The sequence below is a fragment of the Hirundo rustica genome, chromosome 5, assembly GCF_015227805.2.
Source record: "Hirundo rustica isolate bHirRus1 chromosome 5, bHirRus1.pri.v3, whole genome shotgun sequence".
NCBI lineage: Eukaryota > Metazoa > Chordata > Aves > Passeriformes > Hirundinidae > Hirundo > Hirundo rustica.
The window spans coordinates 26,100,048-26,108,355 of NC_053454.1; the positions used below are offsets into that span (position 1 = coordinate 26,100,048).

Genomic DNA, 8,308 nt, shown 5'->3' on the forward strand with positions numbered 1-8,308 from the left:
TCCTTGCTGAAAAAGCTTTTTCCACACAACCAGCTACAAAAATCAATATCTCATGTAGAACATTTCTTCCATTAACAAACTGTTGAGGCTCAAAATACATTCTTTTTTAAAAAGCGCCAAAAAACTATAAAACACTGACCAGTTCTGTTACTGTATCTATACAAAGAAAAATGTGGCAATTTTTCTTAGTTATGATATAACATTGGGAGGAACTAACATGAACTTTGTGCACATTCAAGGTCTATATGAATTAAATAAATAAACAACACGTCCCCACTGCCCTGATCACACCAAAAAAAGCCTCACCACTTTACTCCCTTGAACAAAGCAGTCAGCTGCTTTCCCCACTTCCTCCCCTCAAAGCATCTTCAACAGAGGTTAAACTCAGGTCCTATATATAAAACACCAATAGTTCTTCCATCATGCTGACCAGACAACAATGAAGTAGAACATCGATAACATATAGCAAGTATAACATCAGTTAGAACATTTCTTAGCCACTCAAGCAGTTGCAGAAAAACATTTCAATTGATAAATCCCAACCCAGCGCAATTATCTCTGGCCTCTGGAAATACAATACAAATACTGCATAAAAAGCAGTAGTGCTAACCACTTCTGAACTACAATGATCAGAATGGGGACTTTGTTGTTCCTGCAGACCATCTCAACCCATTCTTTTTTCTTAACCTGTAGAGTTCATAGAGTCTATATTTACACAGGGTGAGATATGAACTTGCTTTTTCACTTTAAAAAAAGCTCAAATGAGGCCAGTCTGCATTCTCCAGCATAACATCAACATTTAAATTGCTGAATTATTCTTCTTCTAGGCACAAAAAAATTATGAGAGCCCTAGTGACTTCTTTCTCTCCTCTGCATTCTAGTCTTCCCATAATGGTTTTCAAACAGCCACCTGCAAAATTCAGAATGTCTTGTGTCCCTAACATATGTCAGTTCTTAAACTTGGAATATCTGTATCACTGACCTAGAATCACAAAGATTTTATGCCTTTGAACTACATAAGTTATAAGGAAGAGTTTTATATACTGGATATCATTTGATGGGAACATGCAATAAAAGCTGCTTTCAAATTATGGAGACTAGGACATACTTGAAAACGGAACTATCTATTCTTACTTTAAAAAGGCAAGACAAGAGAAGAACAACTTGCACTGTGGAATACACTATGCAATACCTTCTTTACGTACCCTCCCAGGAAATGCAAGGTTGGGCTCCAAACTGGATCAAATGAGTTGCACACGATTTACCTCAGCACCACAAAAATATAAGTACAATCTGTACCTAACTGATTGGTTTACAAATTTTGAATTACACATTATAATATCACAACCTGATCATGACTTACCAGGAAGAGAAGTGTTCATAAATGCTTTTAAATAAGGTTCATTTTCCCCCTAATACAGCAAAGGCCCAAAATGATACAAAAGTGTTAAAGAAATGTGGAGGTAAAAACTCTTGGTTTCCTGCACCAAAAGCTTGTTCTATTTATTTTGTACTTCTGTTTACCCATTTTTCTGTTCCCACACTTGCTATCTACCCCTCTCACCCTACCCAGCTATCAATTCTGCAGGTAAGTGCACGTAAATACATAGAAATATACGCACACACACGTACCAACGGCATCTGAAAAGACATCTCTGAGCCTCAATTCTATATCCAACACCTACCACCAAAGTAGTTTCAAATAGGATGGCAGTGTTAAGGCCTCAGCTGAAGAAACAGAGGGAATGGGGCAAGATCACCATGATTTCTGTGTCAAAACACAGAGTAGCAGGTTTGCCATATCCAAGCGAAGATGTCAGGGAGACCTACACATACTGCTACTCCTGCAAAGAATAAGAGCACTCGTTTGCAACTCCTTTCTCTTTATGAGCTGATGTGGGGCATCCAGGAGCCCCCCCAAGTCACACCAACAGCCATCATGGGACCAGAGACCACTGATCACCCTATCCCAGGGAATAAACAGGTCAGTCAGCAGCCACAGTGCAGAGGGCACTAATTCTTCAGCTTTTTGGGTAACTGCAGAGGTAGAAACCTTAGTATTTTTGCTTACAGAAATTTTTTTTTTTTTTTAAACATAATCAGCATTACTGGCAGATTAGATTACTTCAGTTAAAATTCATGAAAATTCTGTCAGTGTCAAAATGTCCAGCTGCCATGGGCACAACCCTGTCAGTTCTTTCTTATTTAGCACAAGAGGAGCAGTGGTGTTGATAAGGACCATTCTCATGAAAGACAATAAAAATTACTAGGAACACTTCAGCTATTTTCCATACTAATGCCTCCAAAGAGAATCAACCTTTGTCCAGGTCTACTGCTAGTTCCAAGTCCTCTTTAGGACATGGCATTTACAAAAGAAGATGCTTCTTTGTTTTGCAAAACTGGACAACACCAGTGGAGAAATAAAGTCACTCTTTGCAATATCAACTTCAAATGCAAACTCCTGAGGTCTCATTTTATCAGAACATTCCCAACCCCTATGGTATAGATATTCTTTCACTTTTTTAAAAAAATTAATCTCTTTTAATAGTTTCACACATTGAATTACTAGAGCCTTATCTTCTGGATCAAATACAACAAAACTAACTATTTGTAGTTTTTATGCTCTCTCCAGCTCTTATTTTATAAACATATCCAACATTATATCCAGTTACTCCAAACAAACAAACTTAACTGCACAGGACTAGCAAAACCTACACAAATATTGTCTTTGAGACTACTACAAAAAACAGCAGTGAAAGTTCAACAGCAGGAAGCTTGTGAAAGGCTAAGCAAATGGGATTGCATATTGCAAGGCAGATCTTACCCATAACCCTCACAAGGACCTTCTTAGCAACCCCTTTTTATTTTGTGCTCTTCTCTCTTGCTTACTTGCAGGCTGCTGGAGTATCTTTGAGCTCGCTGAATACTCTGTGCACAAGCATGAGCAACACCATGCCCACTCCGACCCAAACTATAGTAGGCCTAAGGACTGTTGGCAAAAGTGATACTTACTAAAGCTGCATTTAACCTACAGCTTCTCTTCCCCCTTAATGTAACATACTTGAGAAGTTTTTGTTTTAAGTCGCAGTTTATGAAGACAAAGAGAAACCTTGAGAGGACTATGGAAGGAAAACAGGATCCCTAAGGTTTACCAGCAAGATACACCCACCAGAGTATTAAAAAACCTTTATAAAAAGTTCCACTGGAACCTTCCCCAGAATACTTTATAGAAGTCTGGCCAATGCATGTTAAAAAGACTAATTAATATATGAAGAAGGCAATTATGGTATTTTAGTATGATAAGGTGAACAAGAAATCTCACCCGAACAAGAGACAGTCTGGTTTATCTGGTTTAGCAAAATTATACTATTATTCTCTAGAAACACACTCAAGATAAGGGGAAACAAACATTAAAAAGAAAAAAATTGCTACCTAAGACGAAAAACAATGTTGGCAACTGCCACTGACAAAACTGCTTTAACATACAATTGCAAATATTCACCAAGTATTAGTTATTTAGTTTTGAAGCAGCCTTCCAATATTTAGTGGACAAAACACACAAAGCTTATTTTATTATCATGACCACCTCATGTAACTTCACTTAAAAAAAAAAAAAAAAAAATCTAAGAGGAGAGAAAAAGGTCCAAGCCAGGAGTCTTCTCCCATCTTCTGGAATACAGGGAGTAAGGAGAAAATAGGTCACCACAGTAATTCCAAAGTGACCACTCAAGTGGCATGTCAATAGTCCCAAGCCTACTGCTAGACACTCTTGTCTGTAGCTATTTCAGGCTAGGCCAGCCCAGCTCTTGAAAAGTAAAGTTCTCTTACACCTGTATGGACCAGCTGTCAAAGCAGCAGCTGGAATGATGGAAGAAAGGTCCTCCTGTATCAGGGACTGTACAAACTCCATGCAGCTCAGCTTTGATTGTTGTCACTAACCACAGAAAAACAATTCACATCGCTTCTGGTGACAAGAGCAAGAATACCCACGTAAAGAACAAACCAATAAAACCCCAAAGCTTACAGCAACAGCATCAGGGCACCAGGCCCTTGCAGCAGATCAAATATTTAGACATTCAGAGTACCTCAAACTCAACTTTTGGTTTGGCTTTAATACTTGTTCCTCTTCTTTTTGCACACAAACACAAAACACTAGGAAAAACTAGAGATAAATACAAAAATCCCTCAAAACTGAAGCCATGTCCAGAGCAAACACTGTTGTTCAACTAGCTCAAGGGGATTTTTTTCCTTTTTGATAGCTTCCAGTGACGGTATTGGACGCTTGCTGTTTGAGACTGTATTCTGTCATCCTTCCTGGGAGGTGTTCATGTCAGAGGGAATTAGGATTATAATAGATTTGGGGGAGGGGAAGGAAGGAAAGGAAGGACAACGTAAGTCTTAAAAGAGACAGAGCTATATGGCAGTACAGAGATACTCAATTAACTGCAGAGCACTGAGGATAAGGAAGCTAAATACCAGAAAGAACTGCTCTTTTAGTCAATATAGAAAGGCAAAAGCAACCCTAGCTGAGTCAGTCTGGCTAACATCTATTACTGGAGTTTGTCAGGATTTAGAGCAAGACCAGACAAGAATAACGCTGAATTCTAAAACCTCCTAACATTGCAACACCTCTCCAGCCCACTGTGATTCCTGGGAGGACTATTACAGATACAAAAGTTGTAAAGGCTCGAAGCTGTTTGGGCGCAAGCACACAGAAGCTGCACAAAGCAGCAAACCACAGCCAGGTCATGTGCAAGGCCACTGCCCTCCCACTGATGGATAAGCTACATTGCATTTTCTCCTACGGAAGGCAGGCCAGTAACTACAGGTACAGGGTCACAAACCCTGAAATTCTATCCTCATTTTTCTCATAGTAACTCACATAACCCACATGTGCACATAGCTCCTTCCTCTGATATTATCAGCACAACACCGAGAGTTTCTTTTAAACTAAGGTTTAAATGTAGGCAAAAACTGCTAAAACTCATGGCACTCTTAAGCTAGAAGGAGCACATTATACACCCATGTTCTGTATTATGCGAGTCCACTGAAGCGAAAAGTCCACTGAAGCGACAAAAAAATTAAACTTGTCCTTTGGTCCTTTAGACAATAATGAAGTAGTCTTCACCCAGCAAGATGATGAAGACAAAATCCCCTGAAATACAAAGCTAGATATAAAATAGGCAACTCCTGCCTGATGCAGAACACACTGTTTTCCAAGCTGTTTTCCTTGATGCACAGCCACTGAAGGGAATTATAATCTTCTTAAGTTCTTAGAAAAAGTAAATACAGACAGCATGATCTCAACTGCATTAGCAAAAAACTTTCAGCATACCGATTAATTTTATCACCTCAAATTAGAAAGACAAGCATTCACAGTGAAATAAACATATGAGGACCACTCTTGAGCTGTTGAAGCCTAGCAGGATGACTCTGCAAAGTGTTGATAAAGTAACATGAAAAATGAACAGTTCTACTTTTTGCCTTAGCCTCTACAACCTACAACTTCCTTTCTTAAAAGCAGTATGCTATAACACGAAAACCAGCTATCACCATGCTTTGATCCACTTAGGCCAGTCAAACAGAAACAGGATTAGTTGAATTTTCCAACTTTACCTTAACTAACCTCACAGAAGAATCAAACAACTTGTCTTTTGAAATGAAGCTCAGCCACAATGTTCTACAACATCCCAAAGCAACACACCACCACTCTGCTCCAAGGAAACCATTTCCAGAGAAGTCAGCACAGAAGTTAACCAAATCAATTTTGGAATATAAATAAGGAGTCATTCACAGTAGCAATTTGTCCCGGGAAGTTGTTGTCTACTGGTAACAACCACCATCAAGTACCACTAAGGACATCTACAAACCACAGATAAAGGAAGCCTTTGACACTGAAAATGTTGTTCTCATCTTTAAATACATGACTACTAAACCTGCAATACAATTTTTACAGAGAGGCTTGTTTCCTTCCTGAGATAGTGCCACCAGATAAGAATCACTGTGGTTTTACAGCACTTGGTCAACAATCTTCCACAAAGATTCTGAAGTATTCGGCACATATCCGCAGCATGCAGTAACACAGAAGCAAAGCGACTGAAACAGCCCACTGAGGAAATGACAGGGTGAGGAAATACTTCTTAAGAAACTATAGTTAATTTCACTCTTTGTTCAACCTTCAATCAGCAAATCATCTTCTTTCTCAAAGGACTTTATATACTCCATTAAGTCAGTGGCAGGGAGATAGGCAGTACACAAAGGAGTAAAGAACTCATTTTCTGGTTTAGTATGTTTCTTCCCTAACGTCCATTTGAGATTTGTAATTCTGAAGGAAGTCCAGGTTACACTCTTGCTGCCTCATATCTAGATTGCCCTACTATTCTTCAAGATTGTATTAGCAAATTGCTTTTGTAACTCCCTCAGTATGAGCGACCACCAAAATACTTGAGATTTGTTGGGTTTTCAGGGTTTTTTATGTTTTCCATCTGGTTCCTTAGGATGTCTTAGCTAGAGCTACCCTGATTGTCAGACAGTGATTTCTGGTCAAGACACAAACTGAACTGCCAACTGAGAAACAAAAATAATCACATTACCAAAAAAATTGAAACATACACATGGAAGTGAAGAGAGGAAAACTAATTACGCCCCTACAATACTTACAGCCACACAAGCACGCCTGTCTGAGGCTGCAAAAACTGCGGAAGCCAAACTTGGTCCTAAAAGCACCTCAGAGCGACTCCATCAGCGAGGCGCTGCACACTAAGCGAAGGGCGCACACACGTCTCCTAGCCTGCCGCCCAAGTCTCCCAAGTTTCACCCGAAGGCGGGGGAGCGGGCCAGCTGCGCGGAGGGCGGCACGGGCGGCCGGGGGCGTCGCTGCTCGCCCGCACCGCCCTCCCCACCAGGAGCCGGGACGCGCGTTTCTCCGCCGGAGCCCCCGGACACCCCCAGGCGGGGCGGGGCCGGGAACAAAGCCCGGCTCCGTGCCACCCTCTCCGCTCCGTCCCGCCATTCCCGGCCGGCCTGGCCCGCTCCCAGCCCCGCCATCCCCTGCGGCGGTAGCTGCCCGGCGGCTGCGCGGCCCCGCTGTCCCGGGGGGCGGCCGGAGCCGGCCGGACGAGTGCGGGCGTGGGGCGGGACGAGCCCGGCGGCGGCCGCCGCTTTACGCGCGGCCCGCGGGGCCGTGCGAGCTGCGCTCCCACCCTGGGGGCTCCGGGGGCAGCCGGCTGAGAAGGCTGGACATGTACGGGCGGGGCCGCGGCCGGGTAGGAAGGAGCGGAAGGAGACGGCCCGCGGGCCGCGGAGAGGATCGGGGGAGACTGCGGCTCCCCGGGCAGGAGGTCCGGAGCCCAGGCGGGGGGCGGCCGAGCCGCGCCGAGCGCACGCAGCACCGCCGACCCCTGCTCCGTCTCCGCCCTGCCCATGCCCCCGCGGCGACGGCGGGCAGGGCCGCCCGGCCACACGCTGCCCTCCCTCCCCTCCGTAAACAAAGCGGCGAGGGCCGGAGCCGGGCCAGCGCCGGGGGCCGCACAGGACAACCCGCGGGCTCCGTTCCCGTCGGGACAAGGCGCCCTCCGCTCCCCCCGATCAGCCGCGACCGGATCCCGGCTCCGCCGCCGCCTCACCTCTCCCGCCGGTGGAAGCTGCCGCAGCCCCGAGCGCCGCCGCCTTCCTCGGCGCGGCTGCGATCCCCCTCGCACTTCAGAGCGACCCTGGTGGAAGCCGGTGAGCGACGCGCGCCACCGGCATCCCCCGCCAGCTTTATCCCGACGCCGCCTCTCCTCTCCGGCACCTCGACGTCCCGGCGCGGCGCTCCCGCCCCGCCCCGCCGCCCCATTGGCACGCGCCGCCCCGCCCCGCCCCGGCGCTCACTGGGGCAGGCGCGCAGCACTCACACGGCCCCGCCCCCACGCTCCCTCTCCGTTGGCTCCCGAGCTTTCGGCCCGCCCCCGAGGCACCGCCCCTCCACACCTCGGCCAATCGCGAGGCAGCGAAGGGCGAGCCGAGCTCCCGATTGGCGGTGCGCTCCCGTTTCCCGTGGCTGTGATAGGCCGGGGCGGCGGCCGGTCCCGCCCCTGGAGCGCTCCGGGCGCCGCTCTCCCCGAGTCGCCCGGCTACCGTTCGGGCAGCGCTCCGGCCCCGGCGGCTCCGCGCAGCCCCGCACCCGGCCAGCCCGGCGGGGAGGGCGGCCCCAGGAAGCCTCCGCGCCCCCGGGGAGAGCAGGACCGATCGCTGCGGTTAAGAAGGCCGGTATCATCAAGGTGGCCGGGAATCTAACGGCTTTATGGGCACGCGGCAGCGTGGCTGG

General features: G+C 46.4%; 1 protein-coding gene across 6 annotated transcripts in view; it reads right to left on the bottom strand.

The window, feature by feature from the left end:
• FRYL (FRY like transcription coactivator) overlaps nt 1-7,756 on the bottom strand; it is a 161,849-nt gene extending 154,093 nt beyond the window's left edge. For all 6 annotated transcript variants that reach the window (XM_040065713.2, XM_040065715.2, XM_058420797.1 and 3 more), the window contains exon 1: nt 7,626-7,756. The gene's annotated coding sequence lies outside the window, so the exon portion shown is untranslated. The remainder of the gene's footprint in view (nt 1-7,625) is intronic.
• Nucleotides 7,757-8,308: the final 552 nt, after the last annotated feature.